Raw genomic sequence first — 14,019 nt, 5'->3', positions numbered from 1 at the left:
AAAAATACTACTTATCAGAAATGATTCCACTTCCTCTAAAACCTTGTTTGAAGGCTGATTCAAATAACATCCCTGTTTTAAGAGGGAGAAAAACAAAACCTGCCCACAGGATCCCAACTTTGTGCATCGGACAATAGACTTGGTCGCGGAAGCTGAGGACTTATTAGAAAGTTGGTTAACTCGGCCGCAACTTCTGGAGAACTTACGAACTGGAAACGGATAATGAAGAAAGCAGTTCGACTCTGCTGTGAAAAGGAAGTGAAGAAGAAGAAGAAGAAGAAGAAGAAGAAGAAGAAGAAGAAGAAGAAGAAGAAGAAGAAGAAGAAGAAGAAGAAAGAAGTAAAAGGGAAAGTAAAATAACAAGTTGGCACCTTATGAGCAGATCTGTGCTTTTTTGGTTTTCCGTACAAGAACACTAGGCCTATTGTGCCGGCTTTGTCTGTCCGTCCGCACTTTATTCTATCCGCATTTTTTTTTGTCCGCACTTTTTCTGTCCGCCCTCAGATCTTAAAAACTACTGAGGCTAGAGGACTGTAAATTGGTATGTCGATCATCCACCCTCCAATCATCAAACACACCAAATTGCAGCCCTCTAGCCTAAATAGTTTTTATTTTATCTAAGGTAAAAGTTAGCCATGATCGTGCGTCTGGCACCGCTATAGATGTTAACAACACAGGCTACCACCGGGTCGTGGTTGGAAGTTTCATTAGCCACAGCTGAGGGTTTCATGGGCCGTGGCTGAGAGTTTCATACAGCATTATATGCTGTACAGAAAACTCGAGATTTTCACTTAAGAATAACTTTCAGACTGTCCTATTTTTATTCAAGAATAACTTTAATACCTGTATTTAATAACCGGTAATACTGTCAGCCTGTAATCAAGGGCAAAGTTACCTGTCTGTTATTTACAAAAAACAGCGCTATCTAATTTACAGACAGGCGGAATAAACCAGAAGTCTTCTTCTCCTCCTCCCCCTTCTTCTTCTTCTTCTTCTTCTTCTTCTTCTTCTTCTTCTTCTTCTTCTTCTTCTTCTTCTTCTTCTTCCAGGACGGACAAAGGTGGACCAGTTGACAGATCAGTTCCTTAAACCCGCCTCTTCACGTGAGGGCTGGAAAGCGGACCTTTTTTTTTTGTTTTTTTATTCCAGGACTCCAGTCAGGTGAGACCTTTCCAGGGAAGTTCATGTAATATTCAATGACATTTCTCCGTTTCCATTCCGGGTGTAAAGAATAGGTTTTAAGATATATATATATATATATATATATATATATATATGTATATATATAAATATATATACATATATATATACATAAAAGCTGAACAAAAAATAAGCCACAAGTAAAAAAGAAATAGATTAGATAAAAAACAAGAAAATGTATTAAAATTAATTTATGGGTATATAACACCCACACGCACGCACACACACACACACACACACACACACACACACACACACACATATATATATATATATATATATATATATATATATATATATATATATATATATATATATATACATGTATGTATGTGTATATATTTTTTCAACTGTTTTCGTCTTCTCTGTTCATTTGTGGTCACTGAAAACAAGCCTGTGGCTTGATGACCACTGCAGAACATTGATTTAGTGGTCACAACACATATTTTTTTAGTGGCCACTAAAGGCATACACTTCTATGGATAGGCTACAAAAGGCCTTTGTTTTTATGGCCACTAAAAGCATATGTTTTCAAGCTTCTTCTTCTTCTTCTCAAGCTCCTTCCTTCCATATTTACTGGCAGTGAAATAAAGTGGAAATTACTCCATTATAGGTTTTTTCTAACGGGAAAAACTACAAAATATAGTTTTTTTTAAGCAGAATCGTTTGCAATCTGGGTGATGATAACTTCAAAAGAAGCAGATGAATTAAAAAATAAGTTTAGCCTGAGCGCGGTCTGTTATTCCAACGATACGGTTTTTTGTGAGAATGGAATATATATAAATGACAGTTCCCCTGCAGGTTAAATCGCCTGTTTCCAGAGAAATCCAGAATGCCACGAAAGGTCTCCTTCCGTGAACTGGAAAGTTAACGGCGTCAGACGCCTTCGCTGGCGTAAACACGGATGCCGAGAATGCTTCGGTCGAGATCACTATATAAATCTACTCTACTGAGAACGCCTCTGCTCTTCTGTTCCAGGCGCGTTCTACGCATCACCTTTGTGGCGTCTTTGACTCGAAATTTGGCTACACGCAATATATTCTTACAGTTTTGGTATATATGACAGATTCGCCTCTTATTAGACGTACTATGGCAGTCGTTCCATAAAATAATAGTGCCTTTGCTTCCAGAGAAGAGATAAATAAACCGCATGATAGCTGCCAATTAGTACTTTTTGAACGATCGTACTAGCAAGTTTCGTAGGTATCGTTCACTACATTATTCTCACTTTGTATTGACGATATCTGCCTTGATAAGTGACATAAATACACTTTTCTCATACAGATTAATGAACAGTGTATTGAGTATTGTGAATAATAAGCAGCCCAATTCACTCAAGTGAAAGTAAAACGATGACATAAAATCATTTCCACATCGAACTTCCCAAACGCCAACCTGTGTTTATCTAGCGCTATCGGCTCGGACGCTTCGTCCCACTTTCGTTACCTGGAAGTCGACAAGTCCCTTGTCTTCTCAGAACCAAGGCATGACCTTTGTTTTTTATTGACCTTTTCATCGTATTTTTCGTGTGTCAAAGGAAACTGAGCTTTTGAATCAGACTAGACTGATATGTACATTACATACGTGCGCGCGAATATATTTAGTTGTAGTTTTATCTACTGTATACGAACACACACACACACACACACACACACACACACACACACACACACACACATATACATATATATATATATATATATATATATATATATATATATATATATATATATATATATATATATATATATAATCTCCCATTCAGTAGGCTATCTGGAAGACATCACTCTCGGCAATCAAGATAACAACAGGAAGTAATTAATATCATCTTCTTTTGCTGCCGTGTCATTAGCTAATCTTTTCTCTTAGGCAATCTTTTGCGATTCAGCGTTGCCCGTAATTGATTGGCTTAATTGAAAAAACCCCCGTTGCAAATATTGGTGTGAATCGTTTCTCTATAAAGGTGCAATTTACATTTTGATAACGTTAAAGATATATATACTGTATATATATATGTATGTATATATATATATATATATATATATATATATATATATATATATATATATATATATATATATATATATATATGTATACATATATATATATATATATATATATATATATATATATATATATATATACATATATATATATATATATATACATATACATTATATATACATATGTACTGTATGTATGTACGAATAAAGAGAGATAATCAAAACATGGATTCTGGAAGTATACATCAACCTTACGGCGCGAATCTCAGAGAGAGAGAGAGAGAGAGAGAGAGAGAGAGAGAGAGAGAGACGAGTTAAAGAAGAAACACATTTAATTCCCCACATATACTCGTACAAAGCTCGTCCGCATTAGGTAAGGTAATCCGCTTTTGAACACTTTTTGAAGTGGACATTATAATATTATGACTTTGTAAATACCGTACCACCGTATATGTCAACACCGACTCCCGTTGCCATCGGAGTGTCCCCGAATTAATAGATCTCTCTTTGTTGGTCGCGAACTGATTTAGAAGTACAATCGAGCGTTAAGAAAATAATGAGTTTCACAAAAAAAAATAAAAGAAAAAAAAATAATAAAATGAAAAAGTGGCCTTCCCATTGGCTGCCGTTTGATGGGGTGAATAAATGTCATTAGGAGGGAATAACGGGATTTTAATTTGGTAGATGAAAGAGAAAACTAAATGATGGTTGTGGTGACGATAGAAGAAAACATATAACATATACATATATACAATATATATATATATATATATATATATATATATATATATATATATATATATATATATGTGTGTGTGTGTGTGTGTGTGTGTGTGTGTGTGTGTGGTTTTCTTGATTAAAAATTTATTGCCTTTTTTGCAGATTAACATAAGTATTTAATTTTACTCTTGAGTAAAATATGTATCATAAAAAACACTTGTGACTGTTGAATGTTTGACGGAGAGAGAGAGAGAGAGAGAGAGAGAGAGAGAGAGAGGTGGGGAGAAGGAGGGCTGGATTTCCTGATTAACATTTCACTGTAATCTATAGGAAAATATATAATTTTTAGGAAATTTTCGTAAAAGAAACATGAACGCCTTTTTATTTAAATGTTTGTATTTGAGAGATTTTTTTTCCGAATAATATCTTCGCTGAATTTCATGTTAAAACATTTATCATAAAAATGTTGCGAAATTTTGAAGAATGATTTTTCTTACATTTTTGCAGAGAGAGAGAGAGAGAGAGAGAGAGAGAGAGAGAGAGGTTAGCAATGGCAGCGAAATAAATGACTTTGTATCTTGAAGCAAGATTTTTTTTTCTGGCGGTGTTCACAATCAACAAAGTTTTATCCTCATTATATCTGAAGCAATACTATTCAGCCTTCTTCTCTAAAGCTTTTACAAGAAAGAAAAACGAACATTAACGCTTTCTTAAAAAAATCTTGAAATTTAGAAATCATCGCCTCAGTAACTAACTCCGATTTTTTTTTTTTTAGCGTCCTCCACGCTGCTGGGTGATTGACCTTCGAAATTAGCCCCTTGAATTAGCCACTTAAATTAGCTACTTAAATTAGTCGTGTAAATTAGCCACTTAAATTAGTCGTGTAAATTAGCACCTTAAATTGGCCACTTAAATTAGTTGTGTAAATTAGCCCCTTAAATTAGTAAATTAGCCACTTGAATTAGCCGTGTAAATTATCCACATAAATTAGCCCCTTGAATTAGCCACTTAAATTAGCCACTTGAATTAGTCGTGTAAATTAGCCCCGTAAATTAGCCACTTGAGTTAGTTGTGTAAATTAGCTCCTTAAATGAGTAAATTAGCCACTTAAATTAACCGTGTAAATTAGCCTTTTAAATTAGCCCCTTAAATTAGCCACTTTAATTAGCCACTTAAATTAGCTCCTTAAATTATCCACGTAAACTATCCGCTTAGATTAGCCCCTTAAATTAGCCACTTAAATTAGCCCCTTAAATTATCCACTTAAACTAGCCACTTAAATTAGCACCATAAATTGGCCACTTAAATTAGCCACCTACATTAGCCACTTAAATTAGCCACCTACATTAACCCCTTAAATTAGCCACTTAAATTAGCCCCGTAAAGTGGCTGGCTATTATTAGGTGTCATTTCGAGGACGTAAAGAATTCTCCGCATGAGGTATGCGGAATAATGGAAGCGGATTTTGAGAATCACTTTTTTTTTTTTTTTTTATAATAAGTTATCGAATTCATTCATCGGTTTATGGGCAATGATGCGAAAAATTAACCGAGTTGGTGTATGGTTGTTCCCTTGGTGGAATGCATATACATATATAAATGTATATAAATGTATATATATATATATAATATATATAAATATAAATATATATATAATATATATATATATATATATATATATATATATATATATATATATATATATATATATATAAACACATACCTGCAAATATGCTTTTATACCTGCACGCGTGTGTGTATGTATACGCATATGCCATCAAAAAACTTAATAAACAACCAAAAACAAAACCTTTTTTTAAGGCATTATCGACAAATTCGGACACCTCAACCAAGGCCTACCATCCAGCGCCCCTTAAAACTCCACCCGGATGAAATACGGGCGATTCCCCCGTGAAATACGGCCAATACTCACGAGATGGAGCTACTCAGACGGGCTGCTTGCTCCGTATGTCTTGATTAATGGCTGGGTTATCGAGTGGATTCACTAGGAGCCCCCATTATGTTTTAGGGGGCCACGGGATTTGCAGAAGGCTGGTCTTGGGAAGTCTTGTAGGATACCAGGGCACTCTGTCCTGTGGTGCTGTCGTCGAGATTGATTCTCTCTCTCTCTCTCTCTCTCTCTCTCTCTCTCTCTCTCTCTCTTATACACATACATCTGTTAGCTCTCTCTCTTCCCCACACCATTCTTTTCCCTCCAATCTCTCTCTCCTCTCTGTCTCTCTCTCTCTCAAAACACATACACACGTTTTCTTTTCCCACAATCTCTCTTCTCTCTTTCTCTTTCTCCAAAATCTCTCTCTTTCTCTCTCTCTCTCTCTCTCTCTCTCTCTCTCTCTCTCTCTCTCTCTCAAAACACATACACACGTTCACCTTTCTTTCCCAACCAATCTCTCTCCCTCTCTGTCTCTCTTTCTCACACACACAAATATTCTCTCTCTCTCTCTCTCTCTCTCTCTCTTTTCTTATATATATATATATATATATATATATATATATATATATATATATATGTGTGTGTATATATATATATATATCGCACATTTCACTCTTTCATACAAACATACGTTCATAACTCTCTCTCTCTCTCTCTCTCTCTCTCTCTCTCTCTCTCTCTCTCTCTTCTTTCTGCCAATGAGCTTCCATTTGACTATTGTTCTTCCCAAATATGAAAGCGGAATAAAAAAAAAACAGTCAAACGACAACGCCACGGAAAACTGAATAAGCTCTGATAAACCATAAATAAAAGAGAGGAAACATATAAAAAATAACTACGAAAGAAAGGTAAAGGTAGGAACAAAGTCCACTAACAGCGAACCTGGAGAAGGGAATAACCCGAAACAGGAAAGCGTCACGTAACAGACTTGCAGATGACATAATAACATCAAGCGACTGTAATCGCCACTGTCCTCAGGCGAGAAAGAGGCTGGTTTCCCCGAGACATTTCGTCAGAGGCGATTCAGTGTGAGGAACGGGAGTCGTTGGTCGGTGGTAATGTGTGTGCCGAATGACTCTTTAGCCAGGCTGTGTTAGCTAGCTCTCTCTCTCTCTCTCTCTCTCTCTCTCTCTCATATTCGGCCGTTTCTCTTTCCCCAGCCATCTCTCACTTTTTTCTCTCTTTTTCACATATACAGATATTCTCTCTCTCTCTCTTTCTTTCTTTCGTTCGGCCTCGCTCACACACACATTCACACACTCATTTAGTTCTCTCTCTCTCTCTCTCTCTCTCTCTCTCTCTCTCTCTCTCTCACACACATTCCACTTTTTCTCTCTCACAGATTCATGCACACACAAATATTCGTCTTTCACTCTCACTCTTTCTCCCCAACGCACATACATATATTTATGTTCCTCTCTCTCTCTCTCTCTCTCTCTCTCTCTCTCTCTCTCTTCTCCAGCCCTCATCCCCCAGCTCTCTCTTGCACATACATACACACATACACATACACAAACAACACATGCCTTCAACTCTCTCCATTCCTCTATCTCGATCTCTCTCACACAAACACCAATATCCAGCTCTCTCTCTCTCTCTCTCTCTCTCTCTCTCTCTCTCTTATCCATCCATTTATATATCTGTCTCTTTCTCTCTCATTCACGTACACATAACACATAACATACACACACACACACACAAACACAACCACACCCACACACAAACACCCACACACCCACACACAAACACCCACACACCCACACACATTCAGTTCTCCAAAGTTTTGGCGTTAATGGGTTTACAATGGTGGCTCAGAGCTGACGCTTCCGAAGTATATATTGTGTGTGAGTGTCCTTGAACTCTTCCTCTGGAGGGGGAGGGGAGGAAGGAGAGGTGGCGGGGAGAGGGGGGAGGGAGAATGGGAGAAGAGGATTAGCAAAGACTCCTGTCGATACCCCCTACCCACCAATCCACCCTGCCACAAAAAAAAAAAAATCGGCATCATTATGTTGCAGTCTGAAACATGAAACTTCAAAGTTTAATCTGATTGTCAACTCTCTCTCTCTCTCTCTCTCTCCTCTCTCTCTCTCTCTCTCTCTCTCTCTCTCGTTGCGATTTCCCATTGAATGATTCATTTTGATGCTTTTGCACTTTGTCAAAAGGTTTAATTTTTTTTTTGTAATCTGCTGCAAATTTGAATGCAATGGGTAATGTGTCGCATTATGACAGGTGTTTTGATTTGATCCAGAGCGATTATGGAAAGTAGTTAAAAGCACTTTTGATTAGGTTACAAGTTAAGGAAGAACGGTTCTAAAAGATTAAATGCTTTTGATGGAATGTAAATCAAACATACACACACACATATATATATGTATATGTATATATTTATATATATATATATATATATAAATATATATAAATATGTATATAATATATCTATATATATATATATATATATATATAAATATATATATATATATATATATATATATATATATACATATATATAAACATATATATATAAACAATATATAAATATATATATATATATATATATATATATATATATATATACAGTACACTGTACGCATTACTTGAGGTTCATTGAAGCGTCCCTTCGGCCAGTAGCTGTAACCCCTCTCATTACTTTTACTGTAACTCCGTTCTTATTCTCTTTCTTCCGTCTTACATTCCACCCTCACCTAACAGTTGTTGCAACATTATTTACAGTGCTTAATGACCTCACAGGCCCAGCGTTTGGCATTTGGCCTAAATTTTATATTCCAACTCGTTGTTTTTAAAATTAAAGTCTTTTAGCTTTCTGTAAGAGAAAACTACTGAGATGGCTATGTGTCTGTCCGCCCCCGTATCTTAAAATCTACTGAGGCTAGAGGGCTGCAAATTGGCATGTTGATCATCCACCCTCCAGTCACCAAACATACCAAATTGCAGCCCTCTAGCCTTAGTAGTTTTGATTTTATTTAAGGTTAAAGTTAGCCATAATCGCGAGTCTGGCAACGCTATGGGACAAGCCACCACCGGGCCGTGGCTGAGAGTTTCATGGGCCGCGGCTCATACAGAATTTTTACTTTTTTTATTTTTGTACAAACACATTACAACCCTCTAGCCTCAGTAGTTTTTCATTTATTTAAGGTTAAAGTTAGCCGTAATCGTGAGCCTGGCAACGCTTTAGGACAGGCCACCACCGGGCCGTGGCCGAGAGTTTCATGGGCCACGGCTCATACAGATTTTTTTCCTTTTTTTTTTTTTTTTTTTGTACAAACACATTAATACACGCTCTTAGTGTTGACGCGTATTAGCTGTTAAAAGCAGTGATTCCCAACGGCTATCTGATTTAGATCAGTCCGAAGCGACTAATGGCCGTTCGTCACGAAAATAAGCTGGTGCAGAGTTGATGGTATCATCATAATCATTTAACATTATCATCATCATTTAACATTATCATCATCATTCGACTTATATTAACGTCATCATTTTACATTATCATCGTCATTTGCATTATCATCATTTGACATTATCATTTAACATTATCATTATCATTTATCATTTAAAATTATCATCATCATTTGACTAATGTTTAGTCATCATTTTACATTATCATCGTCATTAGATATTATCATCATCATTTGCATTATCATCATTTGACATTATCATCATCATTTGGCATTATCATCATCATTTGACATTATCTTCATCATTATTATCATCATTAGATATCACCATAATCATTTAACATTGTCATCATCATTTAACATTATCATTAGACATTATCATCATCATTTGACATTATCATCAGCACTTAACATTATCATTATCATCATTTAACATTATCGTAATCATTATTTGACATTATCATCATCATCATTTAACATTATGGAGGTACAGTGGTCGGTTTCGTTGATTGGCCAGAGTCCAGAGGTCCAAGTCAGACCTCTTCTGCTCTCCAACACCTGACTTCAGTTATTTCTGGTTCTTTGGATTATGGGAACCAGGACTGCATAAAGTTTTGGCTCCATAACCGAAGAATTATTGACCGCCAGCGATTCAGCGTCAGGGAGGTATTTTGCCCCTTAAGAAAATTGGGATAGTAATTATCAATCCGATTTTTCTAGAATGAAAAAACAGTGGGTATTTTTCCCCTTAAGAAAACTGGGATAGTAATTATAAACCCTATTTTTCTAGAAATAAAAAACAGGGGGTATTTTGCCCCTTAAGAAAATTGGAATATTAATTATAAACCTTATTTTTGTAGAAAAAACAGGGAGTATTTTGCCCCTTAAGGAAATTGGGATGGTGATTATAAACCTTATTTTCCTAGAAATAAAAAACAGGGGGTATTTTACCCCTTAAGAAGATTAGGATAGTAATTATAAACCTTATTTTTATAGAAAAAGGGGGTATTTTGCCCCTTAAGAAAATGCAGATAGTAATGTATAAACGTTATTTTTCTAGAAATAAAAAAGAGGGGGTATTTCGCCCCTTAAGGAAATTGGGATAGTAATATATAAACCTTATTTTTCTAGAAATAAAAAAAGGGATGTTTTGCCCCTTAGAAAATGGGATAGTAAATATAAACCTTATTTTTCTAGAAATAAAAAAGAGGGGGTATTTTGCCCCTTAAGAAATTGGGATAGTAATTGTAAACCTTATTTTTCTAGAAATAAAAAAGGAGGTATTTTGCCCCTTTAGAAATTGGGATAGTAATTATAAACCTTGTTTTTCTAGAAAAAAACAGAGGGTATTTTGCCCCTTAAGAAATTGAGATAATAATCATAAACCTAATTTTTCTAGAAATAAAAAAAGGAGGTATTTTGCCCCCTCAAGAAAATAGGGACGGTAATTATAAACCTTATTTTTCTAGAAAAAAACAGAGGGTATTTTGCCCCTCAACAAATCGAGATAATAATTATAAACCTAATTTTTCTAGAAATAAAAAAAAACCGGGGGTATTTTGCCCCCGCAAGAAAATAGGGACGGTAATTATAAACCTTATTTTTCTAGAAAAAAAAACAGTGGGTATTTTGCCCCTCAAGAAATTGGGATAGTAATTACAAACCTTTTTTCTAGAAAAAAAATAAAAACCAGGAAAAATCATTCCTTAAGGTTCTTCGTAGCTTTCCTTCGACACTCAGCTGCAACAACCCCTTTCATCCCTTCTACTGCACCTCCGTCCACATTCTCTTTCTTCCATCTTATTTTCACCCTCTCCCAACAATTATTGTTTCATAATGCAATTGCAAAAGGTTTCCCTCCTGTTTAACTTTTTAAACATAAAAAATAAATGAATAACATAGATTTTTCTCATGTTCGTTTATGTATATTTATTCATTTTTTATTTAGTTATTTTTTATCGATTTAGATCATATTTGGATTCCTCAAAAAAAAAAAATATGTAATTTTTTCCTGCTTCATTAATAAAGATCATGACGATTTTTTGGTTTCCTAAAGAAAATAAAAATTTAAGATATGAGATATTTAGTCCATGTCGTGTCTAAATAGGTTTTACTTAATTTTTCTTTGCATTTAACTCTGTAAAAATTTTTTTTATAAGAGTAAATGTAAAGAAGGAAAGATCGTTGGGATTATATATATATATATATATATATATATATATATATATATATATATATATATATATATATATATATATATATATATATATATATATATATATATATATATATATATATATATTCATTTGTGGTCACCAGGTTCCAGCGCAGCATAGCGCACGCCACGAAGCTCGTTTAAAAACATATCTCTACGGAGAGTTTTCGGGAATGTGCTCGATTCCCTTTTCTCAACTGAGAATGGGAATCGAAAGAATCCCAAAAAGCTTTTATTATTATTATTAAAAAAATATATATATAAGTATAATAACTGTCAGCTCACTAATGACCGTCCCACGCAGCGACCAACTATTGCCAATGGCCTTAATTTTATTGGTTAGTGTTATTACTACCACAACCAATCTATTTTTTTGCGGGGTGGCTGGCGGGGTTGTTCGTTGATGCTATTATTGCCGTTAGAATTTATTCTCTTACTGATCGTATCTAACGCTATTTTTCCGAGCTTCAATTAGCGCGTATAATGTTCAACTCCCTTCTGGAGATGTGGGTACACTATTTTATTTATTTATTTTTTTTTTTTTTTAGATAATTACGAGTTTAGTTTCGTAGTTATTGACACATTTAAACAGAACTTGCTTATCAGTGACGGTATTACATACGTACTGGATGTATGTGTGGATGAGTGTATGTGTTCATGTATGTATGAATATATGTGCATGTATGTATGTACGGATGAATGTATGTGTGTATGTATGCACTGTTTGAGCTCGTTTGCCTTCGAAAGCAGAATGGGAGCGGAAACATATCAATGTGAAAAATTTTTCCTAATGATATTGTATGTATGTATGTATGTATGTATGTATGTATATGTAAGTAGTGTGTGTATGTAATGTGTGTATGTATGTATATATGTATGTATGTACGTACGTGCCTGTGTCTGTCTATGTATGGAAAACAAGAACGAATTGGGAAATAAAATCTCTTAATATGAATATTTTGTCTAACAATATTGTATAAAAATTTATGTATGTATGTATGTATAGGCCTATATATATATATATATATATATATATATATATATATATATATATATATACATATATATAACTATATGGATATATACATATGTATATATGTATGTGTATATGTATATATACATACATAATATATATACGCATTTATATACACATACTTACATATTTCACATACGTATATAAGAAGACGCCTAGGCTATTCTCAAAGAGACTCAAGAAATATTTCCATAGGCCCTTTATCAGCGGCAGTTTTTCCTCACACTCACCGAGGATCAATCTTTAAAAGCAAAATAATCCCTCCGTTTGAAGTAAACGAACGGAGTCGTTGTCTTTTGAACGGCTCCTCGTTTGTCCGAGAGCTATTCTTCTTTTTCTTCTTCTTCTTCTGATAAAAATTCCATTGGGTTATTCAGTACAGGCCGCGAACCCGACTGCGCGAAGAGAATCTTGCGAAGAAATGAAACAGTAATGAGATAAATATGGTGTTGAAGAAGAAGAAGAAGAAGAGGAAGAAGAAGAAGAAGAGAACGAGGATGTTTTAAAGAGGTATATATATTTTCAGGTTGGGTTAGATAATGCCTTCCTTATGCCAGCACGGGTCCTTATCCTAAGGCGTGAAAGGGATTAAGGGGGCTGGTGTGGACCTGTGGACTCGGAAATTGAGAGAGAGAGAGAGAGAGAGAGAGAGAGAGAGAGAGAGCGTTTCATATAGAAGGCCTCTGAGTGTTGGGGATCTGGGATGATTTAAAATGAAATCTTGGCATCGCATCTTCCGGGGTCAAGCCTCATTCTTAACCATCCCACATCATTTACTTGCTTTCTGCGGGCCCGGGCTAGTTATGGGTGCTAGGTTTTTGGTTTCATTGCCATTTTATAGAAAAACAAGACTGATATACTAGACTGCTACAGCAGCAGTCGACTAATAATCACGTGCTAAATCATAAAGTTGTAAAGTTATGGAGGATTATATAGGACAGTGGCTAACTCAGTTCCTCGTTGGACGAGTCGGTAGAGTTCTCGGCTAGCACTCTGCTACGCCTGAGTTCGTGTCTCCGGCCGGCCAATGAGGAATTAGAGGAATTTATTTCTGGTGATAGAAATTCATTTCTCGGTATAATGTGATTCGGATTCCACAATAAGCTGTAGGTCCCGTTGCTAGGTAACCAATTGGTTCTTAGCGTAAAATAGAATCTAATCCTTTCAGGCCAGCCCCTCTCTAGGAGAGCTGTTAATCAGCTCAGTGGTCTGGTAAAACTAAGGTGTACTTAACTTAGGAAATATGTACGCATTGTACATACGTGATGTTTGATAGATGCGTTTTTTAAAAAGAAACTTGAATTAACAACGTATTTCAAAAAGCCACTATATCGGGGTTGACATGCGTACGTTCAAACAACACATAGACTACATTGTAAAATATAATTCAAGAAAGAAATCTTACAACGCTACCGTCTGATTGATTGGTTTACTTTCCCCTGTGAAATTGACGCTTCGTCGTCAAACGACCAACAAGCCAAT

Source organism: Macrobrachium rosenbergii, chromosome 23 (assembly GCF_040412425.1).
Source record: "Macrobrachium rosenbergii isolate ZJJX-2024 chromosome 23, ASM4041242v1, whole genome shotgun sequence".
NCBI classification, from domain to species: domain Eukaryota; kingdom Metazoa; phylum Arthropoda; class Malacostraca; order Decapoda; family Palaemonidae; genus Macrobrachium; species Macrobrachium rosenbergii.
The sequence above is the reverse complement of the archived record's forward strand: the minus strand, read 5'-3'. Positions refer to the sequence as shown.